This window comes from Elaeis guineensis, chromosome 14, assembly GCF_000442705.2.
Source record: "Elaeis guineensis isolate ETL-2024a chromosome 14, EG11, whole genome shotgun sequence".
Classification (NCBI taxonomy): Eukaryota; Viridiplantae; Streptophyta; class Magnoliopsida; order Arecales; family Arecaceae; genus Elaeis; species Elaeis guineensis.
In genome coordinates, this window is record NC_026006.2 from 1 (window position 1) to 16,065 (window position 16,065).

Sequence of the window (16,065 nt, forward strand, 5' to 3'; positions counted from 1 at the left end):
CTAAACCCTAACCCAACCCTAACCCTAAACCCTAAACCCACCCTAAACCCTAAACCTAAACCCTAAACCCTAAAACCCTAAACCCCTAAACCCTAAACCCTAAACCCTAAACCCTAAACCCTAAACCCCCCCCCCCCCCCCCCCCCCCCTAAACCCTAAACCCTAATAAACCCTAAACCCTAAACCCTAAACCCTAAAAAAAAAAAAACCCTAAACCCCCCCCCTAAACCCTAAACCCTAAAACCCTAAACCCTAAACCCCTAAACCCTAAACCCTAAACCCTAAACCCTAAACCCTAAACCCACCCTAAAAACCCTAAAAAAACCCTAAACCCCCTAAACCCCTAAAACCCTAAACCCTAAAAACCCCTAAACCCTAAACCCTAAAACCCCTAAACCCTAAAACCCTAAACCCTAAACCCCCTAAACCCTAAAACCCCTAAACCCTAAACCCCTAAACCCTAAAAACCCTAAACCCTAAACCCTAAACCCCTAAACCCTAAAACCCTAAACCCTAAACCCTAAACCCTAAACCCTAAACCCTAAACCCTAAACCCTAAACCCCCTAAACCCTAAACCCTAAACCCTAAACCCTAAACCCTAAAACCCTAAACCCTAAAACCCTAAAACCCTAAACCCTAAACCCTAAACCCTAAACCCTAAACCCTAAACCCTAAACCCTAAACCCTAAACCCTAAACCCTAAAACCCTAAACCCTAAACCCAAACCCGAAACCCAAACCCAAACCCAAACCCAAACCCAAACCCAAACCCAAACCCGAAACCCGAAACCCGAAACCCTAAACCCTAAACCCTAAACCCTAAACCCTAAACCCTAAACCCTAAACCCTAAACCCTAAACCCTAAACCCTAAACCCTAAACCCTAAACCCTAAACCCTAAACCCTAAACCCTAAACCCTAAACCCTAAACCCTAAACCCTAAAACCCTAAACACCTAAACCCTAAACCCTAAACACTAAACCCCGAAACCCGAAACCCTAAAACCCGAAACCCGAAACCCTAAACCCGAAACCCCTAACCCTAACCCTAAACCCCTAACCCTAAACCCTAAACCCTAAACCCTAAACCCTAAACCCTAAACCCTAAACCCTAAATCCTAAACCCTAAACCCTAAACCCTAAACCTAAAAAAAAAAAAAAAAAAAAAAAAAAAAAAAAAAAACCCTAAACCCTAAATCCTAAATCCCTAAACCCTAAACCCTAAACCCTAAACCCTAAACCCTAAACCCTAAACCCTAAACCCCTAAACCCCTAAACCCTAAAACCCTAAACCCTAAAACCCCAAACCCCAAACCCCAAACCCCTAAACCCCAAACCCCAAACCCCAAACCCCAAACCCTAAACCCTAAACCCTAAAATCCTAAACCCTAAACCCTAAACCCTAAACCCTAAAACCCTAAACCCTAACCCTAAACCCTAAGCCCTAAACCGCTAAACCTTAAACCCTATATCCTAAAACCCTATATCCTAAAACCCTATACCGTAAAACCCTAAACTCTGAACCCCCTAAACCCTAAACCCTAAACCCTAAAACCCTAAGCCCTAAACCCTAAAATCCTAAACCCTAAAATCCTAAACCCTAAACCCCTAGAAACCCTAAAGTTTTAAACCCTAAATCCTAAAACCTAAAATGTAAATCCTAACCCCGTAGAAAGCCTAAACTCTAAACTCTAAACCCTAAACCCTAAAATACTAAGCCCTAAAACCCTAAACCCCAAAATCCAAAGTACTAAACCCTTAAACCCAAAATCCTAAACTCTAACCCCTAAAATCCTAGACCCTAAAATCCTAAACCCTAGATCCTAAACCCTAAATCCTAAACCCTAAACCCTAAACCTTAGACCCTGGACCCTAGACCCTAAATCCTAAAACCCTAGACCATAAACCCTAGATCCTAGACCCTAAACCCTAGACCCTAATCCCTAAATCTTAAATCTTAAACGCTAAACCCTAAACCCTAAATCCTACATATGATAGCATATCAAGCGTGTCACATATGTATGAAATTCTAATAATATGCGGGAATACAAAAAAAAATTTTCATGATTCTTCTTCTTGGGATATCACAGTAGCACCCCTACACGCCATAAGGATACCCTATGGAATAGGAAGAGAAGATCTTTAAATCCCACTTGCTCTTATGACTGGACAGTCTGGTGATGAATCTCAATTAGAGTACTAAGCTTTTAAGAAAGATTCTATGCATACATCATACATTTAATAAAATATATCTCTAAAACATGCTAAGATTTGGATGTTCAATTGGGTTCAACCTTTGATCCGACTTGAACCAAACCAAAAATTCATGCTTGATCACAATCAAGACAATAATTTAACCTTTGATTATATATATCAAGATAGGCTCTAATACCACTATTGGGTTCTGATGATGCAGCGGAAGGGTAAGATGTTTAAAATTTTTCATTCAAAATATCCGATGCACCAGAAACCCTAATGTCTAGAAATTTTTGACTATAATAATCAAAATACAATAAATTAAACTTAGATAAGAAGAATATCTGTAGCTTTAGTCTCAATTTTTATGAGGTATCCAAGTATCCACCTTTCAATGGTGATCTACACAGAAATTGAATCAAAGATAGTGCTCTTTCTTCTCCTTGCTTCAAGAATTCTAGCTTTTAGAACTCGGCTAGCCCTATGCTGGTCAGGTTTCTCCAAGAATCTGACTCGACCCTCTTAGACCTTCCTCTAGACTTCTGATTTTTTTTTTTAGAACCCTCACAATCTTTGTTAGGATCAGATAAGGTTTTGTCTTAAATCCTAAAATCTTGTCCTAAAACTAAGATAGGTTGTAAAAAAGAAAGGAGAACAATGGAGACAAACTTGAAAACTCGATCTGAATACCTTAGATATTCAGTGCCCAGATCTTTTTATAGCTACCAGAGGGATGCCAAAAGAGAGGGACATGCCCCATAAAAAAGTTTTATCTGATCTGATTATCAAAGATAAGAGATTCTTCAAGCAAAAAGACTCTTATTAATGATACATCGATCAGCACCTTCATCTACACGCGCAATCAGAGAAGGAATATTTTCATATCCCTTCTCAATTCAAAAAAATTCACAAAAATCCATGTGGATAGGGGATTCAATCCTAATCTCAGATCATCTGATAAGGAGATCAAAAAATTCATGAAAAGAAGTGATCCTTGCACCTCTTCATGCAAGTGCTGATACCGCACATGCACGCATGCGAGGGAAGTTTTAGCATCCATTTAGCGATCAGATAAGTCTAGAAAAATTCCAAAAAAATTATAAAAAATAGATTATTAAATGTGGAACATTATCACAAAAAATCATTCCAATTTGAAAGCATTTGCTTAGGAGAAGGACTCTCTAAAATATAAAGAGATGTGATGTTTCTGTGTGCATGTGCGAGAGACCCTTTCGTTTCTAATTTTTTTCCATCCTAAAAATTCTAGAAAAAAATCTATCTCATGCTTTGAGATGTGCATCAGAGGATGGAGGGTGATATGGGCTACCACACATATCTTAATCCTATGCCAGAAGGACTCTTCCTTCTGCCCACGCCAACACTTGCATGCAAAATCTATTTTTGCGCCAAGAGTCCTTCACAACTTGGACTCTTCATAATTGGCGTTAACATAGGATGTGGCCCCCCAATTTGGACTACTTTCAGATGGCACAACCTGACCCAAATGTCCACCAAATTAAGCTAGCTAATTAGTAAGGAATGAGATCAAATTGATCTCCAAAGGAGCAAGGGTTTCCATACGTGCAAGCATGCTTACCGGAATCCTGATTGAATCCAAAATTTCAATCAACCTTTTTCAAAAGGGTCCTTGAAAAATTTTCATATGTGTGTGACTCATTGGGTTCTACATCTAGCCAACAGTAGGTTCGGATGTAAGTTGACCTAATTTGATTAGACTTTAATCTAACCGATTTAGATCCAATCGAGCTAACCCGAGTTCAACAATTAAAACTCTTTTTAATTGACAATCGAATTAAACTCTTTAATTCGATCAAACCTATAAGTCAAGATTGACGTCTAGCAATATATCATGACTATCCAAAAAATATAAAATTTGATAAAAATATCAAATATATCCTTCAGTGGTAAGTTACCGTACAATTCAATCCTTCGATCATTCCTGCACCCTGAATATGTTTATGAGTATGGAATCATGTCAAACTCAAATACATATTCATATCGATTCTCAATTAACCAATGATGACTTCAATGAAGAAGCATTAGAAATTTTTCTAATCTTCTTCCTATTTTTTGATCAAAAATTTTTTTTCGAGTCATCTAGGGATAAAAATTTATAGGATGCGATCTCCTCTTACTAGGAGTGATCGATTCTATGTTGACCTACTCACAACCTCTATATACACTCCATCATATCCAGAACATCCCATACATGTCTTAATACTATGCCTGGGTATGAACCAAAATATGGATTCATATGCACAAGATTCCATGGTGATCTCAGGTCTAAGGATACTTGCATAACTTCCACTTAGAGAACCATCTTTGATATGCAAGTAAGACTTTCATAAGATATTCTCTTTCATCGAGTCAATTCATTAGACTCATTTCTCAAATGAGTACTCACATCCTTATATTAGTGTCTCACACAAGTGGCTAGTGAGATCTGTTATCCTCTCCATCGAGCATACATAGGATGTGTCAGTCTATCTAGAACATTGATCTCCGACTCAATACTCCTACGATCAAAAATATTTAAGATTAAAATTTTAGAGTTTTAGATCTCACCAGCATGACCCATTCATATCTTCTAAAATCATTATCCTAATCTTTGGGATTCATCATTATCTTAGTCATAATAAGATACAGCTAAAATGATGAATCAATACCTCATTTTATAATAAATATCATTACATGAGTTAAAAAATTATAAAAAAAAGTTTCATCGCAACATACTTGCGATTGGCTTATAGGGCACTCTTCTTTCATTGAGAAGAACTAAGGATTTGTTCTTAATTTTTAGAGGAGGTTCTGAGTTGCGAGTCAAGAATTATACTGATGCAAACTTCATGTCTAATCCTAATAATAGAAAATCTACATCAGAATATGTATTCGTATGTAATGATGGTGCAGTTAGCTGAAAGAGTTTCAAGTAACCCATCATAGTGGATTCGATCATAGAAGCTAAAAATGTCGCTGCTTTAGATGCTATAAAAAAAGGCTTCTAGTTTAAAAAGTTCGTCATGAAGTTTGGGATAATGATATCGGATGCCATACCACTATATTATGATAATAATGAAACTATAGTACTTGTTAAAGAGCTGAGGTCTCATCAAAAATTCAAGCATATCGAGCGGCAATTCCACATCATATGCGACTACCTCGAAAAAAATATGTCGAGATGTAGAGAGTAGACTCTGCAGACAATATGACAGATCCAATGACAAAGCAATTGAGCTAGCTAAAGATGGAAGTCCACCTTGAGAAGATGGGATTTAGGTTAGTGATCAGTTGGCTTTAGTCCAAGTGAGAGATTGTTGGATGTATGTCCTAGAAGCCAATATGGCTGATATATTGTAATAACTTTAGGATATAATTTTATACTTAAAAAATTGATTTGATCAATAAAAAGATAAATTTTATTTTTATTTAAGTATGATGTATCCTTGAATCATCCATATAATTAATACTTACGATATATATTCTCAAGATGTTGAGAATTAGAGACATATATAATTAATTCTTAAATTACTCTTGATCATAGTACTATCATGAGGATGGTGATCGATCCAGATAGATCAGTATACAGATCATTTTTTTTGGGATAGATGAGTCTCTAGTCTACAGTGTAAAGATACTAGACAATAAGTATGGATAGTTGTTAGAGAACAACTAGTACTGAGTATGATCATCCAAGAGATCATGAGATTTCTATTCAATTATCAGTGATCATCTTGATACTGTAGTTATGTGAGTGGTCCTTTAATCTACGATGTTACGATTGCTCACAGTGAGACTGCTAAAGTTTGACTGCACAAAAATATAGTCTTTATGAGTCTTTGTAAGTATATGTTGATGACAGTTGATCCATTATAGGAGTAGGATACATATTTAGATAGAATCTATCGATCTTGATAAAAAAAGAGTGGTCCTATGAGATTTGAGAAGTTGAGTCCGTAAGTCCATGACCATAACAATGCGATTAATGAAAAAGAATTTCTATGAGAATCACAATTGGACTTGACCTAATTGAATCTATCATATAACCAATGATGAAGTTTGACGATTTATCCATAACCTGCCATATAGTCAAGACTCACGTAGAGGGACTGAATCATATGGAAACTATATTTTAAGATTTTTTTTTGATTCTGCTAGGTTACCACTATATACTACTAGATGTCACTAGTGGATTGTGAGAGCTCACTAGGATTGTTTAGGATCGATGATCCTTATTGAGTTAGAGTAAAATCATTTCGATCCATTGAAAAAGTTTCAATGATACTATGATAAAGATTATGGTATATCTCACTATCAGATAAAATTAAACCTATAGAGTCACACAATAAAGGGATTAGATCTGGATTAAGTAATTAGACTTATGAAATCTCAATTGGGTTAGAAAAAATCTTATTGGATTTAGGATAACCTTACCAGCATAAGGTTGAACCCACTTTCTTCTTTAAACTTGAATTGCTTATTTGATAAGAATTAGTTCGAGTTAATTATCTGCTAAGAACCTAAATGAATTAGATTCATAAAGATTCAAATGTTGGGTGCTCAGAATTTTGGATCATGTGTATTAGGGGTCCAAACCCCTCATTGATTTCTTGGCTGAATTTTATGGGGCACCACTTGATTTGATCAAGTGTGGACGTGCCCACTTGATTGGTGATGTGAAGGATAAGGGAGGGGCGCCCCTTATGCTCTAGTTGGTGTGTGAGAGAGAGCCCTAGAGGGTGCCAACCCTTGGTTCACTAGGACGTGGTCAAAGTATGAGGCTTACAGGGAGTCCTAATGCAATTAGGACTCACATTAGGTGGTAGTTTTGATTTTGAATAGGATTCAAACATCTCCTCTATTTAAAGGGCTCTTTCCCAAGAGTTATTCATCAGATTTTCAGCAAGCACCCAGCCACAAAAGAGCCCCCATGCCTCCCTCTCTCTTCTCCCTATTGTTCACACATCCAAAGCTTTGGACGTCCACCATCCTCACACCCAAAGTTTATTGGGCGTCCCCTTCTCCTCTACCAGATTTTTAGATCTTGATTATTTCCAGATCAAGTGAAGGAGATCAAGAGAAGAAAAAAAAAAAAGAAGATCAAGGAAAGATCAAGAGTTGATTATGTTGGTGCAAAATTCCATCGATGTCGGAGAAGCTGGAGTAGAGAAGATCGCGGCCGCCGCCAGGACCTGCAAGGAAAGTCTAAACCAGAGTTGGGGATGCTCCGGCAAAATCCTCCGATGCTCAAGTCAGTACTCTGCTTCAACAGAAATGGAGCACTCGAATAGAATTTTAGCAGAGTTTCGAGATAGAGTTTAGAGCTTAGAGGAGAACGTATCTGGGAGGGTCTCTTTTATAGGTGGACCATAATCGCTTAACAGCGACGTCCGTAACTGCCTAGTAGTGGGCCATTCAGGGCCACGTGGAGTTTGTTACAGAGAGTGGAGTGGTGTCTGTTGTCGTGACTTGCCAGAGAGTGGTGGGGCCATGTGAAATCTGTTATAGAGAGTGGAGTGGTGTCCGTTGTCGCGACTTGCCAGAGAGTGGTGGGGCCATATGGAATCTGTTACGGAGGGTGGAGTGGGGTAGTGTCCATTGTCACGACTTGCCAGAGAGTTTGGACGGACGACTGAAGCTCGACTAGGACGTCTGATGGAACAGAATAGCTCTCTATCTCAACAATCTAAAAGAGGCTCGGATGTTTCTGAGGTTGCTGACGAGTCCACTGTTGTCGGATGCCTTGGATGCTGATGCTGCAGGCGGAAGTCATCTACTTTAGAAGCTCGGATGGAGATTTTCTGTTGAAAAAGTCTGACAGGAGTCCGATTGCTAAAGAAGTCCATCTGAAATTTGTCTGATGTAAAAGCTCGTCTAAAGACTGTCCGCTGGAGAGGTCCGATTTCATGAGGAATCCAGCAGAAGGTCGATCGATAGTGGAGTTCGAAAGGCATTGTGAAAGTTCGTCCGCTGGAAGAGTCTTGAGGACACTGTGGAAGGTTGACCGTTGGAGGAGTCTGGAATTCAATTCTATTGTAGAAGTTCGGATGGAGTCCGATTCTTATAGGAGGTCGCTTACTGTAGAAGCTCGGACGAAGATCAGTTGCCATGGAAGCTCGGATGGAGACTTCTTATTGTAGAAGCTCGGATGAAGTCCACTTGCAATAGAAGATTAGATTAGAGATCCGGCTGGTGGAGCCCGTCCGTTGTAGAAGTTCGTCTGAGATCCACCTGTGGGGAAAATTCAGTGCAGGGGTAAAATGATAATTTTAAAACTTTTTTAAAATTACTATTTTATGGTAGATATTATTAATTAATCTAATTAATTAATAAAAATTTACCTTACACTAAGATCTAAATATGATATATAGCATGCATGCATTTAAATTTGAAATTCAAATTCGAACAGTAAACACTTTACTGCAATGTGTTCAGAACACAATACCTTTGTGCGGGTAGTAGATCGCCGTAATCTGATCACCATCGAGAGAGTCTGATCATCACGATATAGTCATACAGTGTGTCTGGCCTCTGCAGATCGTCCACACGAAGCTCCCGATCTGATCGACTCCTCACGAGTGCTAGCTCGTTGTAGAACCCTTTTGACGGTGGATGCTGATCGAACTCCTTCGATCGATGTCTGTCGATTCTTTAGATACTCTGGATCATCAACAGATGTGCTTGAGAGGATGTTAAAGATCTTCTTAAGATTTTATGGGCTCACGACACTCGTATCTCACTTTCTCACTTCCCGAACCCCAGGTTAAAACTCTAGGGAACTCACCGGAAACCTTGCACCCATTTTTTTTTCTTTTCTTTCTTTTTCTCTTGAAAGGATATGGATTTCCTTCTCACGCACAAGACTTCTCGTGCCCCAGAATTTTTCTCCAAAAATCTTCTTCTTGCACGCCCCACTCTTCTCCTCCTTTTATAACAACGTCAAACGTCTTATCCAAAAGAAAAGATAAAGATGAGTAATTGCACATTTGAATTCAAATCAAATTTTGAATTCAAATGGACACCAACTCATCCCTTATCCACTAAAGGCATGAGGCGTGGCTTAAATTATGCATGGAGTGATTTCATGAGAAACTTTTTCTCATGTAATAAATATGGCGTAAAAAAAGGGATAAGGTGCAAAAATTGATTGCCCATTCAAATTCAAACTTTATTTTGAATTTGAGTGGCCAACCAATCATCCTTATCCATCCATTTGACACATTAAAGTGGGGCATGAAGAGGGCTTGGCGTGAGAAAAAAATTCATGAGAAGTTCCTTCTCATGAATCCAAATGGGTGCAATGGAAGTGAGGTGGCGCATGGAGATTGGGTCAAGATGGTTTAATTATTTAAACCAACCTAATTGAACCAAATAAGTTAGGTCCAATTAGACTAATTTAAACCCAACTTAATTAGGCTTAATTAGGCTCAATAAAATCCTAATCAAATAAGGAATTGACTAAGCCCAACCCCTGATCAAATCAGGGACCAAACCATCTCGACGATTAGGTCAACTCTTAACCTAATCGGGTCAAACCCAACTGAATCCAATTCAATTGGACTTGATCCAAAAATAATTACTCAATCAAATTGAGTTAATTAGTGATCAAATCATTAATTAAACCTCTCATAAATACTGAGTCCAAATTCGATGGGCAATCAGGCATCAGAATTCATCGATATGTAAACCTGATCGAAAAATCCCAACCAGTGGGACTCTTGACCCCGGTACCCATAATGTATGGAACTCGTGATCAGAGAATCCTGATTCTCGATCACTGAGTCCCAAATATGTAGGATTCTACATCAGCCATCAGATCAGATAAGAACCTCTAATGTGTGTGACCCCGCAGGTTCGAACCTAAGCCAATAGCACAGGAACCAATTTCTGTACTAATCGAAGTGACCATCTAGCAATGGTACCCGACGACCGGATAGGTTGAATGGTCACAATTGCAACACTCAGAACCTACGTGAATATGGTTACTGTATAATTCATTCTTTTGACCTCTGTGTTTAGGACGACTCAGGGTTAAACTGTCAACCCTGATCAGATCATCCAAATCGTGCTCAACTCAAACAGTCCTGTGACTCCTCACAAGGACTACCCTGGCCAAGATTTTGCTAAATTGAAATATGATTATACACAGCTCCTAAACTGGAGTGGTCAATCCCATCTTGACACATGCACCGACAAGTCAAGTACTTGACTACATCCAGCAGCCTTCCGTCACTGAATTAAAAATTTAGGTAGTCCAGTGCCTAAGTGCAGTGAGTTGCTTGCAAGTCATCGTGGCGGTCTCAGGTCGGAGGGATATTTATATCCATATTCCATCGGAGCAAATCTTGACAGCAGAAATAGCTCCAGAGTCGGTCACGTTCAGTGCAGATGTACTCTTACATCTTACCTGTATGCCATACCAGTGTCTCCACACTCATTGGTTAAGAGGATAACCAACCTATATGGCACACAACGACCTATGCTTGATAAATGTTGTCGTCCTTGGTAACAATGTATCATTTGGTCACGAACAGATTTAAGGACTAAACGATAAATCCTCCTTTGTCGAGTCTAAATAGTCCTAAGGACTTCACCACAACATAGGAGTTCATTAGAAGATGAAACATTTTGTGATAAAAAATATCAAAATAATTTTTATTAATTTATAATTTATGTATATATACAAAAATGAGCACAACCATCAACAGACTGACGATTGGCTTTGGGATACTATTTCCAACAATCTCCCACTGGGCCTAAAGCCAATCGGTGCAGTATCTAATACCCATCTTCGACTTGTAGTTGTCGAACTCCTTCACCGTAATGGTTTTAGTGAATGGGTCAGCCAGGTTCTCCTTTCCGTCGATCTTCTGAAGATCAACGTCACCTCGATCCACAATTTTTCGGATGAGATGGTAGCGGTGCAGAATATGCTTCGTCCGCTGGTGTGCCTTTGGTTCCTTCGCCTGAGCAATAGCTCCAGAGCTGTCACAATAGAGTAGAACTGGACCAACAAGGGAGGGTGCTACTCTGAGCTCGGTGATGAATTTTCTCAGCCACATCGCTTCTTTGGCAGCATCTGATGCAGCGACATACTCCGCCTCGCAAACTGAATCAGCCACTGTGTGCTGCTTGGAACTTTTCCAGCAGATAGCCCCACCATTAAGGGTAAAAATAAATCCTGACACACTTTTGCTGTCATCATGATCAGACTGAAAACTAAAGCCTGTAAACCCTATAAGTCTCAAATTTGATTCACCATAAACAAGCCACTGGTCCTTAGTATTTCTTAAATACTTCAGGATGGTTTTAACAACCTTCCAGTGATTCTCTCCTGGATCAGATTGGTATCTACTCACTACCCCTAGTGAGTATGCCACATCTGATCGTGTACATGTCATGACGTACATGATAGATCCCACTACCGAAGCATATGGAATCCTACCCATACGCTTTCTCTCTTGAGGTGTTGTCGGATAATCCTTCTTTGAGAGAGAAATTCCATGGCCTATCGGAAGATAGCCTTTCTTGGAATTCTCCATGCTGAACCTCTTCAGCATAGTATCAATGTACGTGGACTAAGATAAACCAAGCAACCTTTTAGATCTATCCCTATAGATCCTCATCCCTAGGATGTAGGAAGCTTCTCCTAGATCCTTCATGGAGAACTGTGACGACAGCCAAATCTTTATTTCCTGTAATGCAGGGACATCATTTTCGATTAAGAGAATGTCATCCACATACAATATAAGAAATACTACTACTGGACTATTAGCCCACTTATAAATGCATGGCTCTTCTCCGTTCTTAACGAAGCCATACGTCTTGATCGTCTTATCAAAACATATGTTCTAACTCCGTGATGCCTGCTTAAGTCCATAAATGGACCTCTGTAGCCTGCACACCTTAGACTCATCTGTGGATGTGAATCCTTCAGGTTGTATCATATACACCTCTTCATCCAGCTCTTCATTTAGGAAAGCTATCTTCACATCTATCTGCCAGATTTCATAGTCTAGATGGACAGCTATCGCAAGCATAATCCGAATAGATTTGAGAATTGCCACAGGAGAAAATATCTCGTCATAGTCTATACCATAACGTTGACGATATCCTTTGACAACCAGACGATCTTTATAGGTTTTCACCTTTCCGTCTGCACCTCTCTTCCTCTTGAAGACCCACTTACACCCTATGGGTTTTACTCCTTCGGGTGGGTCAACCAATGTCCACACATCGTTGACCTTCATGGACTCCATTTCGGATTTCATGGCCTCTAGCCATTTCTCAGAGTCGGATCTCTGCATTGCATCCATGTAGGTGATCGGATCCTCATCATTTTCATCAAGTTCGATAGGATCGTCATCCCGGATTAAGAAACTATAGTATCTGTCTGGTTGACGTGGTACTCTACCAGATCGCCTTATGGGTGCTTGAACAATGGGCTCCGGATCTGATCTAATCAAATCCGATTCAGGTTCAGCAACTTGTGTCAGTTTTTTCACCTGTCGAACTTCATCAAGTTTGACCTTAGAGGCAACAGTCCCTTCACCAAGGAACTCTTTTTCTAAAAAGATTGTCTTAAGGCTGACAAACACCTTTTGCTTATCAGCCAGGTAGAAATAATACCCTTTGGTCTCTTTTGGGTATCCTATAAAATTACACTTGTTAGACCTAGGTCCAAGCTTGTCCGTAATTAAATGTTTAACATAAGCCGGACACCCTCAAACCCTAAGGTGCGAGAGTACTGGCTTACATCCTATCTATATCTCATATGGCATTTTGGTTACAGACTTACTCAGAACTCTATTTAGAAGGTAACAAACCGATTCAAGCGCATATCCCTAGAGGAAGATCGGCAGACCAGCAAACTCCATCATGGATCGAATCATGTCCAACAAGGTCCGATTCCTCCTTTCAGATACACCATTATGTTGTGGTATTCCAGGAGGAGTCCACTGAGAGAGAATCCCATTCTTTCCAAGATATGTCAGAAAATCATTGGAAAGGTATTCACCTCCTCGATCAGATCGAAGAGTTTTAATACACTTTTCAGTTTGTTTTTCTATCTCATTTCGGAATAGTTTAAACATTTCAAACGACTTCGATTTATGCTTCATTAAATAGACATACCCATACCTCGATAGGTCGTCTGTGAAGGTTATGAAGTAGAAATATCCACCTCTTGCACTTGAGCTCATGGGTCCACATACATCAGAATGTACCAAACCCAAGAGTTCACTAGCTCGCTCACCTTTTCCAATAAAAGATGATTTGGTCATTTTACCAAGAAGATAGGACTCACAGGTTGGAAGTGATTCACAATCACCTACTTCAAAAATTTCTTCTTGAGCCAACCTGTTTATCCTGTTCTTATTGATATGACCTAGCCTACAGTGCCAAAGGTAGACTTTTGACACATTATCTATTCTAAGGCGTTTACCGGAGGTTTGAACCACATTAACAGGTTGTGATAGAAAGTAAATTCTATTATTAAGTTGTCCAACAAATATTGTAACACCATTCAAAATGATATTGCAAACGTTTCCTTTTATTAAAAATTGATAACCGTTCATGGTCAAAAGGCCTACAGAAATAATATTTAATAAAAAACTTGGACAATAGTGACATTCACTCATAATTATATTTTGAGAATTGATTACAAGGTTCATGATTCCTAATGCTAGAAATGGAACTTTGCTTCCATCTCTAACGTTCAGGAACCTCTCACCTTCATCAAATCTCCTACTGACCTGCAGACCCTGCATCGAATTACAAATATGATAAGGGCTTCCGGTATCCAATACCCAGGCAGTAGTATCACAAATGAAAAAGTTGCAAGGTGTTATCATATAAGTACCTTGCTTCTTCTTCAGCCTGTTCGGGTCCAGAGAAGCAATGTATAGAGGACAGTTCCTCTTCCAGTGCCCCTGCTTCTTGCAAAAGAAGCACTCCACCTAGCTCTGATAGGGCTTGCACTTTTTGGTCTGACCCTGTGCAGATGCCCCAGTATGTAGCTGCACCTTCTTATTCTTCTTCTTCTTGTTCTTCTTCTTTCCTTTCTTAAAAGATTGACGATCAGAAGAAGACCCTCCCACAACATTCACCAACTCCTTATGGAGCTCGTGATCCTTCTCAAAGTTCTGCAGCAACCCCAACAAATCGTGGTAGTTCACTGTAGGCTTTGTCATCTGAAAATTAGTAAGGAAGGAGAGGAAGGACTTGGGCAATGAATTAAGGATCGCATCCTTATCGAGCTGCTCGTGTAGAGGAAAGCCCAGTTTAGTTAGGCGCTCAATCATTTCGATCATGTACAGTACATGATCAGTGACTGAGGCTCCATCCCTCATCCGAGCATTGAAAATGGCACAACTAGTTTTGTGCCTTTCAACATTATCAGGCATGCCAAAGGAGTCGTTCAACATTTGAAGCAGCTCCTGTGGTTGGACGTTCTCGAACCTGCGGCTGAACTCATCATTCATTGCCGCCAGCATAATGCACCGAACGATGGTGCGATCGTTGAGCCACTTCTGATAAGTGTCTCGGACCGTCTCTCTAACGTTCGGAGCTGGCTCCTCAGGTGTCGGATCTGTTACTACATAAAGGATCCACTCATGCTCAAGGATGATTTTTAATTTTCGATACCAGCTATCAAAATTAGGTCCCATGAGCTTGTCATTATCTAATAATGACCGGAGGGACAAGGTAGTGGCCATAGCTGCATAAAGAAAAATCAGACCTCTATTAGTATATAAATTATAAATACTAAAGACTTGAACTTTAGTCTAAAATTTCTTCCAGTATTTTTATGAATTGGTAGCCTCAACCTCCAATTTGAGGAATTACTTTAATTCTTTAGTGGGTACTAGAATCCACACAGACTACACATGAGCCCAACTTTGGTTGGTCAACCCATGTGCATCTATGGGTAGGTTCATAACCAGTATTTCTCTAAACAACTTCTAGTAATTGATTTTGCCCCAGAACCTAATCAGTAGGCTTTGGCCTCCACTGAAAAGATTTGGTTAGGTCCAACCATTAACATGATTTGATTTGGTGAATCGGACCAATAAATGATCAAGCCTGACTTTGGTCGGCCAACCTAACTACCATCAGAAAGACTCAAACCAAATTATCATACTATGAATGATAATTTCATTAGTCAATAAGCACCAGGCCTTCGGGCCTCCAATGATTATTAAACTAATAGACTCATTTTACTCACTTAATGAGAGGCTATGACTTAGTTATCAATATAACTTAATCATTTTTAGGACCTAATAATTTTTTGAAGATTTTATTAAAGAATAGATGAGAAGAAAATATCCAGCCAATTTCAATCCTCCCACTGACTTCACCAAGTCAGATTAAAAAAGATTTACTTAAAGCTGGTATTAGGAGCACCTAAATCAGTCAAACTGATTTACCTAATGACATGGGTTAGCCCTAATCACCAAGTGATCTAATCAAAACCTAATTCACTAGCTTGGCTAGGTAAGTGAGATCAGTGGTGGGGATAAGTCATTAACTCGTCAGAGATCGAATCACTGCGAGTAGCTCCTGCTTAAAAATCACTGGTCAAACTGCCAAACTTATCTTAGACACCAACTGGTTCATTAGTTTTAATTTGATCAACTTAGTAAATAGGGTTCCACTATGTAGCCATGAATTAAGTCCATCTTGGTCTAGTTAAAGATATGAATCCATTCAACTACAACTATTGGAGTTGAGTCTAAAGTATCCTTGACCTAATCTAATTCAACTTTTGATTAAATTTGACTAATTACTCTAATTTAGTCCATTTCTTTAAGCTAACCTTAGGTCTAACCCAATTATGGACCTAATCCATCTAA